The sequence below is a fragment of the Cavia porcellus genome, unplaced genomic scaffold (assembly GCF_034190915.1).
Source record: "Cavia porcellus strain 051 isolate PalLab524CR breed Dunkin Hartley unplaced genomic scaffold, mCavPor4.1 scaffold_17, whole genome shotgun sequence".
In the NCBI taxonomy this organism is placed as follows: Eukaryota; Metazoa; Chordata; class Mammalia; order Rodentia; family Caviidae; genus Cavia; species Cavia porcellus.
In genome coordinates, this window is record NW_026947500.1 from 26407203 (window position 1) to 26421992 (window position 14790).

Consider the following 14790-nt stretch of genomic DNA (forward strand, 5'->3'; position numbering starts at 1 on the left):
CATTGACTAGTTCAGGTATTTTTGTTACAGTAATGGAAAGTTAAATTAAAAAAAAGATATCAGTATGGATTTATAGGTTTCTGTTTTGCTCAACAAATTTCTGTTCCTTTCTTCATCCCTCTCTTCTTTTTCTTTCTTCCTCTTTTCTTTCCTTTCTTCCTTCCTTTTTCTTTCTTTTTTCTTCTTCTTCTTCGTCTTTTTTTTTTTTTTTTTGAGACAGGGTCTTGCTATGTAGTGCAGCCTACCCCTTGTATTCGCTGTGTGCCCCAAGTTGGCCTCAAACTCGTGGTGATCCTTCTGCCTCAGCCTCCTGAGTGCTGGGACTACACCCTGACAACATTTTTGTTTTTCTTTCTCCTTTCCCTTTTGCTTTGTTTCATCCTTCCTTCCCGCCTTTTTTCTTTTTTTTTTCTTTCTCAATATTTTTAGTAACTATATTTATAGTAACTTCAAACTGAAGACAGTCCTAATACCAGTCAACTAAAGAATGGATAGCTTGGCATTAGGGCACACACCTGTAATCCCAGCATTTGGGAGGCTGAGGCAGGAGAATCATTGCAAGTTCAAGACCATCCTGGGCCACAAAGTGAGCTCGAGTTCAGACTGAATTGCATAGCAAGACCCTGTTTCAAAAAATATATATATAAATATAAGAATGGATGAACAGGGCTGGGGATTTAGCTCAGTGGCATAAGTACCTGCCTTGAAAGCATGTGGTCATGAGTTCTCTCCCCGGTACCGATTAAAAAAAAAACAAAAGAAAAAAATTTAAATAATGGATGAACAAATTATATCCTAACTACCCTAACCCTAACCTTGCTCAGAAATACAAAGGTATGAGCTACTATAACAAACAATGATGTGGAAGAATTTTAAAAAACATTATGTTGAGGAAAAAGAAGCTGCAAACCATGAACTAAAAATTGTTTGATTGCCAGGGATATAGCTAGCTCAGTGGCACAAGCACCTGCCTGGCAAGCACAAGGTCATGAATTCAATCCCCAGTACCAAAAATAAAAACAAAACAACAACAAAAACCACTCAGGGCAAAAATTGATTTCAACTATATGACGTCCTATAACCAAAAACACCTACTCTATAGGGATAGAAACCTGAGAAATCATTTGCTCCTGGATTGCCCAAATAGTAACATAAGACATTTCCTGATGACATAGAATTGTCTCTGGGATCTGTTTCCCCAGATATGCATGTTGTGAGAACTCATCAACTTTAAGTCTAAATTCTGTGCAAATTATTGACCGTGAATTATGCTGTGAAAAAGGAGAGAAATCTAAAAAAAAACAACCAAACAAACAAAAAAACCCACACAAAGTGGCCTTGGCTACTATTCAGAGAAAAGTTCAATTTTTCCATGACTTGTCTTTGACCAAGGGAGTTCTGTTTTTGTTTTTGTTTTCAATTGGATCTTACGATATGTTTTCAGTATAAATAATGATCACATTCACCATAGAGAATTTGTGCCTGTACATGATATAATTTGATTGTTTCTTCCCACTCTCTTCCCCTCATTTCATTCCCTCCCCATTTACAGAACCTTTGCTCCCATTTTTTCCTTTTCTCATTTTAAAAATATTTTCTCTTTTTTCCTTTCCCTCTCCCTCCTCTCTTGTTCCTCTCCCCATGTGAACAATTCCTTCCTGTTTCACAATACCTAGTATACATTTTGGTCCTTATTTACACTTTTGATTTCTCAGAGAAACACTGTGGTATTTTCGTGTGTGTCCAATATATTTCACTTAAGAGAGCAGAGTCAAGTCTTGGGCTGGGATTAAGCTCAGTGGCATAAGCACCTGCCTGGCAAGCATGAGGTCATGAGTTTGATCGATGGTACAGAGAGAGAGAGAGAGAGAGAGAGAGAGAGAGAGAGAGAGAAAGAGAGAGAGGGAGAATAGTCTAAAGGTGCATCCATTTACCTAGGTCTGTCTCAAGATTATCTCTTTATGGCAGAGTAGTACTCCATTACATAAAAAACCCACATCTTCTTTATCCATTCAGCAGTTGGTATTCACCAGTTGATGGGCATTTGTGTTGTTTCCAAGGGTTAGCTATTACAAATCATGCTGCTATAAACATAGGTATGCATATATTGCTGTGGTATGATGCTTTTAATTTTGGGGGGAAGATACTCAGAAGTGGAATAGCTGGGTCAAATGGGACCGATAGTCCTATTTTTTTCTTGACATTTTGATATAGGGTCTCACAGTGCAGTTCCGACTGACCTTGAGCTCACTTTGTAGCCTAGAACTTTGGCCTGGAACTCCCAGGAGTCCTCCTGCCTCAGCCTCTCAAGTGCTGGGATTACAGACATGTGCCACTGCACCTGGTTTAGTCCTAGCTTTTTGGAGAATCTCCACACTGATTTACACAGTGGGTACACCAGTCTGCACTCCTACCAACAGTGTAAAAGGATTGATTTTTCTCCACAGCCCTGCCAGCCCTTGTTACTGGTTGATTTCTTGATAATAGTTGTTCTTTCTAGAGTGAAATGGTATCTCAGTGTTGTTTTAATTTGCATCTCTTGCATGACCAGTGACAGTGAACATTTTTTCATATATTTTGCTGTTGTTACATTTTCCTCTAAGATGTGTGCATTCATCTCAGCTTTTGGATTGAGTTTTTAAATTCAGAGGTTTGGATTTTTTTTTTTTTTTTTAGTTCTTTATATGTTCTCAATAGTAGTCCTTTGTCTGGTAAACATTTTTTCCCATGTTGTGGGTTATCTCTTCACTCCGTTGGTTTCTCTTGCTGTGCAGAAACTGTTTAATAAAATGAGAAGCCCCATTGTTGATTCTTTGTGATAGTTCCTGTGTGATCAGGATTTTGGTCAAAAGTCTCCTTACACCAGTGTCAAAGAGTTCTAACTACTCTATCTCACAGCAGGTTTAATGTTTCTGTTTTAATATTTACATCTTTGATCCATTTCAACTTTAGTTTAGTGCATGGTGAAAGATATGCGTCCAATTTTAACCTTTGGCATGTGGAAAGCCAATTTTTCCAGTACCATTTATTAAAGAGGTTCTCTTTCTTCCAGTGAATGTATTTGGCATCTTTGTCCAAGATAAGGTGGCTAAGTATGTTTCTGCATCTTTCAATCTGTTTGATTGATCCTTAGGTCTGGTTTTTGTTTTGTTTTTTTCTGTTTGGTTTGGTTTGGGTTTGCCAGTACCATGCTGTTTTTATCACAGTAACTTTGTAGTATAATTTCAAGTCAAGAATTATAATGCCACTGGCCTTACCTTTCTGGCAATTACCAGAATTGCCTTTGCTCTTTTAGGTCTCTTCTGGTTCCAAATGAGTTTTAGAATTGTTTACTCTAATTCTGTGACATAAACTGTTAGAATTTTGATCAGAATTGCATTAAATGTGTATAAAAAGTTGACCAAGGGAATTTTGTAACATGTTTTTTTCCTTCAGTGTTTCCCAAACTGCTCTGGAAATGATCTGGGTTCACAGTACAAGTTCCAGGTTCAAGATAAGAAGCCTGGAGATTCTTGTTCCTTTAGCTGGGCACTAATGGTGCCAGTCATCACTGAGTGATATTTAAGGGGAGGAGAAACAAACTGGCCCCACATCTGTTACAGCTAAAAGCTTCTAGTAGCATGTGAGCCTCAGATACAGACTCCTGGGCTGCCACCCAGCTACCATTGGTCTGCACCACACCTGGGTCTTCTCTGGCCAGGATGTATTTGCTTTGTGTGGAATCAGCCTTCTGGTGAATCTCATAGCCATTCTTCCCTTAAATCAGACCTCATTCATACACTTTGGGTTGTTGGCTCATCCTTTGCTAAATTCCAAGGGGTGGCACTTCTTACTCACAAATTGAGATGACTTCTTCTGCAGTATGCTGGGGGACCAGGCAGAGAGAGTGACCAGCGACCTTGGTTCTGCATTCACAGTGGATATGGCCTCAGGGAGGGGCCACTAGGGATCCGAGAAACTTACCAAAAAAAGCAGAAAAGACAGGCTTAGGCTCTGTGCATGTAATGTTCAGTTTTAGGTGTCGATGTGAATGAGCCACAGGATGCCCAGAGAGTTACATAAACTTTATGACCTGGTACGTGAGTGGAGGTGTCTCTGGAAGAGACTGGCCATTGAGTCCGTGGGCAAAGAACAGTGCATGCAAAAAGCCACCATCTAGTCTTCGAGAGTCCCAGACAGAGCATTTGAACTTAAATCCAAATGGGAAGGGGAGTCAGTCTATGTCTGAAAGGAAAAGAGAGAGGAAGAGCAGAGTTTAATATTTAAACCCTTCCTGGAGGTGAGAAAATTTTAATTGCAGCAAAAACAACAACAGCAAAAAGATAGTCTGTCTAGGTCCAGGCAGGTAAAGCACTCCTGTCTGCATTCCACCTGGAGCTGCCCGGAAACCAGGGTCTTTCCAGGTGGACCGGGGGCTGCTGTGGTCAGGCGAGGCTCTGGCACGTATTCTGACACCCCGTGCTTCCTCTTCATTCCCTCCCTCTGGGAACAGAGTTTCCAGGGAAGGAACAGAGGGTAAGGGCCAAGCTGTTCGGCAGAAGCCCACCATCACCCTTATCCATTTCACTGTCAGATTTCAGTGACCCATGGTCCGGTGCAATCTGAAAATGTTAAATAAAAATTGTACACAGTGTATTATTATAATCATTCTATTTTATTTGTAGTTTTTGTTGTTACTCTCTTAATGTGCCTAATTTACAAATTAAAGTTCATCATGAGTTTGTACAAATAGGAAAAACACAGTATGTATAGGGTTTTATACTGTCTGAGGATGGGGGTCCTGGAATGTATCCCCCATCAATAAGGGGAAACAACTGTACCAGGACTGGGCTCCAATCTGCATTCTTCAAACAACTACTTAAAAATATAACACCACATACCCATGTCCATAAGACATTATTTTTTATTATTATTATTATTATTATTATTATTATTATTTTTGTCTTTTTCGTTTTTATCGGTACCAGGGATCGAACTCACGATCGCACACTTGCAAGGCAGGCGCTTATGCCACTGAGCTAAATCCCCAGCCCCAAGACATTATTTATAATAAGCAAAAAGCAAACGCAATCTGATTGTCCACCCACAGATAAATGGCTAAACAAATGGGGCACTGCACGTGATGCCAGGGCTGTGACTCCAACCTCTTTTGCAGCAGTGACACCCTTGCCGTTGGTACCATCTGATTTTTGTCCTATGCTATGGCTAGAAGATGGGTTTCTCATTCAGGGCTGGGGTCACATCCGGGTCCTCATGGTTACCAGCCAGGTGCTCTACCATTGAGCTACATCCCCAGTCCTAGATGGATTTTTAAATAATGCACTCCTGGCCTTTCTGGCTCCCAGTCCTGACAGCTGGTGGCTGGACCTCTGGCCCTCGTCCAATGGCTGTGACCATCAGTGCACTATCGCCTGTTACCGCCACAGTTCTAGGAGCTTCTGCTGCCTGTGTTCTGCTCAGGCTGGAGCCTGCCCAGACCAGGGCCCCTCTTCAACCTGTGTCCCTAACACCCTCAGCATGGGAGCAGGTCAGCCACTGTGGGGCTACTGCAGGACCTACCACCCTGCTCATCCTCAGCAGAGGGCAGCAAATGATCCCTGCACTAGGGGCTGCTTTCTAGGACCATGCCTGGCATCACCTCTCTCAGGCTGGGGCCCAGAGCTAGATCCCAGGAAGACTTGAGAAGGAATCGCAGGGAACACCGAGGTTGCAGAGAGGCAGGAAGCCAGAGAGCTGGGTGCATAATGGTCTGATTACTACTATAGGTAACTGTGGCTCAGTCCTGCTGGACCTCTGGACACTGCGTGGAACATGTCCTAGTTACACCCCCCCCCCCCGCCCCGCAGGGCTACAGGCTGCAGAGACAGGAGAAACCCTGGGTCAGAGGCTGGCTGCTGCTGTAGGGAAGGCCAGTGGACATGGACTAGGGGGACAAGAGAAGGAGGTGGGATTACTGATGTCTGTTATTAGGTGGAAAAAGTGACCCTGCACTTCACCTTCAGAGTCCTCTTCTGTGTCATTCACTTCCGCATTTCCCACACAACATTCTCTCCGAGGGTGGAAATTGAGGGTGGAAGCACCACTCAAGAGCACCTGCTGCAGGCTGAGGTTTTGGGAAAGGCTCTGAGGCCGACCAGACGTGCAAGAGGCTAGTCAGAGAGTGCTCTCCGGACAGAGGCTCGTGGAAAAGGGCTGAAGTGGAAGAAGGAGAATGGGTGGGAGGAGACCTGAGATGCAGGTCCTTTTGGGAACTGTGAAACTGGGAGAGACGGAGCTGGGGATTTAGCTCAGCGGCGTAAGCGCCTGCCTTGCAAGCAGGCAGTCGTGAGTTCGATCCCTGGTACCAAAAAAAGACAAAAAATAAAAAAATTTAAAAAAAGAAAGAAAGAAAGAAACTGGGAGAGAGCTAGGAGCCTTTATCCCACCATCCAAGACTGTCACTGGATGGAGGCCACCCCAGGAAGTAGCTGTGCACCGGGGCAGGCAGAGTGTGGGGCCTGTAGCTGAGTAAAGAGCTTCTGCCTCTGGAGGGGATCTAAGGGATGCAGCAGTGCACACAACAGAGCAGCCTTCCTACCACATGGGCTCCTCCCCCATCCGTGTATGGGAGCGGCTTCTCCAGGATCTAGGTGGACCCCTCTTCCCAGAAGAAACCCAAAAGCAAAGAGGAGGCGGAGGAAATCAGCAATGGTGAAGCGACTGCACCTGGTCTCAGGACCCCGCTGATACTCTGCTTCTCTCCTTTTCTAGCTATTCTAGTTCCCTCCCTCTCAGCCAGAAGTTCTGGTCTGCTGTTCTCGGTGGTTTACATAATGGTGTGGCCAAGTCCTTTGTTCGTGGCCACTATGTCCTGAGGCTGGGGATCTGCATGCAGCTATTTACCAGAAAATGAGAAGGGACAAGAGAGTACCAAGAGATGCCCAGCTGAATGGCATGGACATGGAACACATCCTTCCCTGCCCTGCATGCAGCCATGGCTCAGACTCCTAATGTTCAGGGAAAATTGCTCCTGCAGAGGTGGCGATGCCTCTCCTGATCTGCTGGTCCCGGGACATTAGGAGCCCCAAATGCCCAGGTGACCCCTGTTATTAGGTCAGTGAACCTCTTGCTGTCACCTGATAGAAGCTTTTCCCCTTTGCGAACTGGAACCAGTACCTCTGCAGAGCTCAGAGAGGTAGAGGTTAGAAGACAGGATTCCCCAAGTGGATCAATGAATATCATTTCTTTTTCCTATGCTTGGGAAGTTTAGAAGCATTGGTCATTCTGGGTAAGAGTAACGTCTCTCTCTTTCTCAGAGTGGTGTCCAGAAGACCACTCCTACTTCCACTTCATATCTTCTTCCTACTGCCATATCAAAGTCACTGATTTGAAGTACAGACTGGGGCTGAGGATTTAGCTCAGTGGCACAAGTGCGTGCCTTGCAAGCGCGTAGTCATGAGTTTGATCCCTGGTACCAAAATAAATAAATAAAGTGCAGACTATTCTGGAGTGTAGCATCCCATCTTCAAAAAGTGTATCAGTCTGTTTTGCATTACTAAAACAAAATAACTGAGGCTCAGTAGGTATAAAGTAAAGAGGTTTATTTGACTTATCATTCCAGTAGAAAGGGAGCTAGAGACATAGAGAAGGGGGCAAGAATGTAGGGTGTCCTTTCTTTATAACACCTCACTGTCTCAAAAACTTAACTCATTTTGCAAGGCCAGCACTCATCCTTACCAAGGACAGCAATCCCGTGGCCTAATTACCTTGCACCAGGCCCACTTCTTCAAGCTTAGGGAAAACATCTTATTTCCATATAATTCCAAGCTTACAGAAAAAAACTGCAAAACTTGTTCAAGAAATTCCCATATACCCATTATTCCATTTTACCGATTATTTACATCCTCCTCATTCGTGGTAGTTACAGAGTTATAGCAAGTAGTAAATCACTTCTCTTAGAGGAAAGGGGATCAACCCATAACCTTGCATTCCGTATGTTTCTGCTGAAAGACGTCCTATTTGATCTGTGTCGTTGATTCATTAACATTGAGTCTACAGCCAACACATCGTACTTCCTGCCTTAGTGAAGCTCATCTATGCATGTCCCTATAAGGCACCGTGCCACCTTCTGGCACCAGGGGACACCAGGCAGCACTTCAGCACTGCATGTGGGAGCCATTTTAAATGACGACGTCAACAAAAAAGCACAAAACTGAAAAGAATGTGGCAGTAAATGGACCATGAGAAGGACACTGGTTTGCAGCAGGAGAGTTGAGACACAAAGGCAGAGTGTCACCTGTTGCAGCGGGGGGTGGGCAGCAGCAGTCTCAGCTCCAGCAAAGATGACCAAACTTTTTGCCACCCTGCACATGCACATGGTTTTCAAGGTCTGCAGAAGTGCCCCTGGTATTGATTTTTCAAGTTATGAATAAATTTTAGCTAGGGATGAACCTTTAAACACAGAATCCAAGCTGAGTATATTGCTGTACACCTGTAATCTCAGCTCTCAGGGAGGCTGAGAGGCAGGAAGATCCCAAGTTTGAGCCCAGCGTGAAAAGTTAGTGAGACTTAGTGAGACCTTGTACACAAATAAAAAAGTGAAAAGGGCTGGGAATATAGCTCAGTGCAAAAGCTCCAGCATTAGGAAAAAACAAAACAAAACAGAATCCAAGAATAATAAGGATCACACACATATAAAGGTTTGACATGTTAGATAAAAGGATGTATCTTTGGCAATACAAAAATATCTCTGAACAAAAAATGAGATAAAAATCTGAAGCCAGGTACAGTGGTACCCACCTATAATCCTAGCACTCAGAAGGCTGAGGTAAGAGGATTGCCAAGAATTTGAGCTGAACCTGGGATACATAATGAATTCAAGGCCACACTGAGCTATATAGCAAGACATTGTCTCAAAAAAAAATAATATATATATATATATATAAAGACTATCTCAAAAAAAATATAAAGGTCTAGGGATATAGCTTGGTGCAAAGATCCTAGGTTCAATCTCCTGTAACAAACCTGTACACATACACACACACACACACATACATACACAAAATAAGTATAATTCACCACACTTATGTAATGAGGAGGAAAAACTATGCCATCATAATAAATATATTTAATATGGCACTTGACAGAATTCAACAGAAAGAAATATGAAATATATTCAGTCTTCAAAAGCTCATCTTTAAAACTCACAGGTAATATTCTTTTTTTCTTTTCTTTGGAACAGTGTCTCATTATGTGTGCAGGCTGCCCTTGAACGCACTCATGTAGCTCAGGCTGGCCTTGAACTCATGGCAATGAAAGACTAGACGTTTGCTTTTTTTTTTTGAGACAGGAACTTGTGAGTGCAAGTGATGGCTTCTCTTGTCTGGTTTGCTTCTGCTGTTCGGTACTGGGGATGAAGTCCACAGCCATCTATTAGGCCAATTGCTCCATACTCTTATCACTGAGCCACACCCCGGCCCCACACTGGGTAGTTTTGTCCTAGCAAGATAAGAGTGTTTGATCTCACTGGTCCTGCTCATCACTCTGCAGGGCAGCCTAACCAGGGTGGCAAGGAAAGAAAAAAACATAAGCATGGAAATTAGAACATAGGGCGTAGAATGGTCCCCATGAGTGGACAACCTGATCTTTACATAGACTATCATGTACACACACAGGGGAATAATGAATTTAACAACTCACAGGATACAAGGTTACTATAAAAAATCAGTGCTGGGCATGCTGTCTTATTCTTGTAATCTCAACACACAGGAGGCTAAGGCAGGAGAATCACAAGTTTGAGGGCAGCCTGGGCTACCCTATAAGCTCATACCCCACCCTGGCCTATATAGTAACACCCTTCACAAAAAACAAATAAACAAAAAAATCACGTATATTTCTCTAGAAACTATCGTGAAAATAAATTTAAAATTTTTTCACTTATGTGTCTTAGTTACTTTTCTTTTTGCTGAGACAAAATACTCACCCACCAAAATTAAGGGAAGAAAGGTTTATTGTCGCTCATACATTGTAGAGGTTTCAGTTCATACCTGGCTGGCTCCAAGGCAGGGCAACATGGCTGAGGGGCATCAAGAGGAGAAACAGTTCATGGTGGGCAGAAGGCAGCAAAGCGGCTAAGTGGTGAAGCCCCAGCAAGCAATGAACGACAAGCAAGGACCCTCTTTCTGTCCCTTACACCCTGTCTGGGCTACCCACTCTTGTCCACAGAAGGCTTTGGGGGAGGACATCTGCAAGCCCTAACATTATAACACTAAGTGACGTGAAATATTTAGGACTAAATTAACAAAGCTAAGTAAGGCTGTCTACTGAAAAGTACAAAAATCCTGACAAAAGTCAAAGAATAAGTACAGTAAATGGAGAGACATAGCATATTTATGGCTCAGAAGAAAACAAACTATTTATTTGGAATCAAACTAATAGCCACTCTACAACTGGACTATATCCCAGTCCTTTGTTTACTTCTGATTTTGAGGCAGAGTCCTCCTGCGTCAGTCACTGAGCCACACCCCGTGTCAGTCCTCCTGTGTCACACACTGAGCCTCAAAGTTGTGATCTTCCTGGCTCAGCCTCGTGAGTAACTGGGGTTACCGGTGTAACTGGTAGCGAGTCCCTGTCCAAACAATTTAATGTTTTTTAAATGAGCAAAAGATCTGAACAGAGACTTCATCAGAGAAAACATACACATGGCAAAGAAGCACACGAAAAACAATTTGACATTCTGTGTCCTTAGAGGAATTGGAAATTAAAAAATAAAAAAGAATAGAAACCACTACATGTTTGCTGGAAAAGCTAAACCCCCAAACCCTGACAGTATAAAATGCTGATGTGCGAGGGCAGCGATAGCAGCTCTCAGTCATTGCTAATGGGAATGCAAAATGGTACGGCCACTTTGGTAAACAGTTTCTTCCAATGCTAACCATAGTCTTACTATAACTCAGGCTATCACATTCCTTCATATTTACCCAAATTGAATTGAAACGTAGGTGCACAAAAAATAAAACCCTGGAAATGAAAGCTTATAGCAACATTATTTATAATCACCAAAAATGGAAGTGACCCACGTGTCTTTCAATAGGTGAAAAGATAAAGAAGCTGTGGTGGAATACACTTCACCAATCAAAGGAAATGAGCTACCGAGTCACAAATAGATGTGGTGTGGACACTTAGATGTGTACTGCTGAGCGAAAGAAGTGAGTCCGAAGAGGCCACCTACCACATGGCCCCAATAATTGACACTCTAGAAAAGGTGGTCTATGGAGGCAGGGAGGTCAGTGGTTGCTGGGGACTTGAGGGGAGCAGGGGATACGCAGGGGGACTGTGGAGAGCTTTTAGGGCAGTGTGGGCTGTGTAACACTGCATCAGTGGGTTCAGAGACCTGAGAGTGATCCTCAGGGTAAACCATGTACTTCAGGTAATCAGAGGCAGCAGCAGGGGAAACTGAGGGAGAGTGCACTTGGGAAAAGAGACAAGGAAAATTATACTTTTAAAATTAAAAACTGCAGTTTCTGGACACAAGTCCAGTAGAAAAAATTTTTTCTTTTCCAAAGACTCAAAAAGACTGGGAAGGGGGCTGGGGATTTAGCTCAGCTGCATAAGCACCTGCCTTGCAAGCAAAGACTGGGAAATTTCCTTTCACTTCCAACAATTTTTTTTCTTTTCTTTTTTTTTTTTTTTTTTCTTCTTTTAATCAGTACCAGGGATCAAACTCACAACTGCCTGCTTGTAAGACAGGTGCTTATGCCGCTGAGCTAAATCCCCAGTCCCTGCTTCCAACAATTTTTAGCCATTCCCTGTACCAGCACTGGGCCTCTTTTATCTGTGAAGAGACCACCTCGTTTCTCCTGTAAAGTCGGGCTTTTCCTGAGTGGGCCACCACCTGTCCCCCCATAGAAAGTACTGCCACCATTCATCTGTAATCAAATTCCCTCTCTCCATAGAGTCACAAATTCTCTGCAGATTTCCACACCCCAACCCCTCATAAATATCCCCAGCCCTTACTATGATTCGTCTCATGTCTCTGAATGTCTTTTTTGAGTGCATACTTTTAAAATTCTGCCTAATCCCTTTATGCCTCTTTCTATCTTCTTTTTCTGTGATGGGCAGCAGTGAATCTACAACTTACCCCACCGGTAGGGTGAGTTGGATTCCCCCACTGCTACTTCAGGAGCCAAAGTGTTCTAAAAATACTCTATATAAAAAAAACTCCAAACAAACAAAAACAATAAGGATTTGAATTTGCAGCTCAGAAACAACATTGCATCCCGCTGGTCACCTGAGTCAGAGTTATGCAAGTCAGGCAGCCCTCAGCATAATGCTAGGTCCCAGGGGAAACATACCAATCTGGGCTGCAGAGAGGGGACAGCAGCTCTGAGGAAAAGGGGCTCTGGAGACAGCTCAGGAGGACAACTGGTTCTTTTTGTACTATTTCTTTCTAGTTTCAAAGTCCAGAGCAGCTAGCTCAGCAGCCCTTCTCACCTGTGGGTGCCACGTGATGTCCGTAGTACTGTCTTCACAGGCTGACTGAAGGTTAGGGAGAATCTGGAAATATACATTGCATGTGAGCTGTATTAGCTGTGATTGCTTTACCTCTGAGCTCTGGTGTGCCGGGATCAAGCCCTCACTGTGAGTCTTTGGAGGATGCTTCATAGTTAAACCGTGACCCATATCCTCTCCCCATCTGGCCTCCACCTAAGACAAAAAAAAAAAAAAAAAAAGATTCTAGGCATTGCCTGGGCCCAGAGTGGGGTGCAGGGAAGCATCACCATGGCTGAAGGACCATTGCTGGCTTAGAGAACCGTTTGCCTGAGTTCTGATATATTTTGGAGGTCACATACTTCCTGGCAGCTGAAGGGCCCAGGGTGTGGACCTGGGTGTGGGAGGCAGAACTGGAGGGGGAAGAGGTCCCTGGAGATGCAAAGTTCAAAGTCTCAGGAAGCTGAGCGGCTCTGCCATGAAGCAGTGGGACAGAACCTAAAAGGGTCTCTGCTGCGCACACCTGGAAATGTTGCGTAAAATGTAATGCAAACCACTTCTAACGTGTGACAGATTTTAAAGATTAGATGCAGAAGGCACTGGCTTAGTGGTGAGCCCTTGCCTAGCGTGTGCAAGGCCCTGGGCTTCATCCCAAGTGCCACAGGGGAAGAGGAAAAAAACTAATGAACGCATGAATAAATAACTAAGTTTTAAAAATTAAATGCAGCATCAAGCCTTCCTTCCTGTCTCCCTACCTTCCTTGCTTCCTTCTTTTCTTCCTCCCTCTTTTCTTCCTTCCTCCCTCCCTCTCTCCTTCCCTTCCTTCCTCTCCTCTTTCTGCATAGATTTCCATGACCACCACCCAGGTGAGGATATAGGACTGTCCCATCATTTTTGCTCCATAAAAATCACCCTTCACGCAGCCTCTTTGTATTCAAGCCATTCTCTTTTCTTCTGATTTATCTCACTTAAGAGTGTGGTTTCAAGGTACATCCATTTACTTGGGACTGTCTCAGGATTATTGTTTTTAATAGCAGAGTAGTACTCTTTGTATGAAAGAAATCCACCTCTTTATCCATTCCTCAGTTGATGAGCATTTGGGCTGATTCCAAGACTTGGCTCCAAACTGTGCTGTTATATCACTGTGGTCTGATGCTTTTAATTTAGGGGAGAAGACACCCCAAAGGAAAATACCTGGTCAAATAGGACTTCTAGGCCTAGTTCTCTGAGGAATTTCCACACTGATTTTCATAGTGAGGGCACCAGTCTATATGGTACCCCCAACAGTGAAGAAGGTTTCCTTTTCCCCCACGGCCTTATTAGCATTTGTTATTGGTTGATTTCTTGATACTAGCCATTCTTTCTGGGGTGAGATGGAATCTTAATGTTTTAATTTGCATCTCTTGAATGCCCAGTGATATAGAATATTTTTTCACATGTCTACAAAATTCAAGCTATTCTTAACCATAAACTCTATTCTCCACCCATTCTTAGAATGTCCTATGATTGGAATTATTCAGTGCATAGCTTTTGAGACTGGCTGCTTCTCTTAACATGATGTTTTGAGGGGTTGAGGATTTAGCTCAGCGGCATAAGTGCCTGCCTTACAAGCAGGCGGTCCTGAGTTTGATCCCTGGTACCGATTTAAAAAAAAAAAACTGGATAAAAAAACATGATGTTTTGGAAGTCTTCCTGCTACTGTCTACACCCACAGCCCATGGCTTTATACTGCTGTATCTCCATTTATACCCATTCTCCTGTTGAAGGACATTCCAACTGTTTACAGTTTGGCCCTGCCATGTACAATGCTTTTATAAACATTCACATATAGATATGGGTGTGAATTTAAGTCCTTGTTTCCCTTGAGTAACTAATAAGGAGAGAAATTACTAGACCAAATGGTATATGTTTGATTTTATAAGTATTACTTTCCAAAGTGTCAATGCCATTTTGAATTTCTAACCAGGACCTGAAACTCTTGAAACTGTGATGTAAATATTTCTGCCTTTTAGGTGTTATTTTCAGGTTATTTTGTCACAGCTACAGAAAGCTGACTAATACAACTTCTTATTTTATGTTAATTTATAATTGTATCTTCTTACTGTATAGCTTTTTTTTTTTTTTTTGCTGTATAGTTATTAATTGTTCTCTTTGCAGTGTGTGATTTTTTTTTAATCAATACCGGGATCAAACTCATGACTATGCACTTGCAAGGCAGGCATTTATGCCGCTGAGCTAAATTCCCAGCCCCAGTGTGTGATCTTTTTTAACTGAATGTCTGGTTTGGAGCTGAGGCTTTAACTCAGTGATAGAAAAATTGCC

The 14790-nt window shown here is 43.0% G+C and overlaps 1 long non-coding RNA gene across 1 annotated transcript; it reads right to left on the bottom strand.

Moving 5' to 3' along the window:
- Positions 1-9097: 9097 nt before the first annotated feature.
- On the bottom strand, positions 9098-12435 carry LOC134471191 (uncharacterized). The gene is made up of 3 exons (XR_010040500.1): positions 12333-12435; positions 9962-10054; positions 9098-9534 (listed from the first exon to the last, which is right to left on the bottom strand). It is a non-coding gene; the product is annotated as an uncharacterized LOC134471191 (long non-coding RNA).
- Between the last annotated feature and the right edge of the window lie 2355 nt (positions 12436-14790).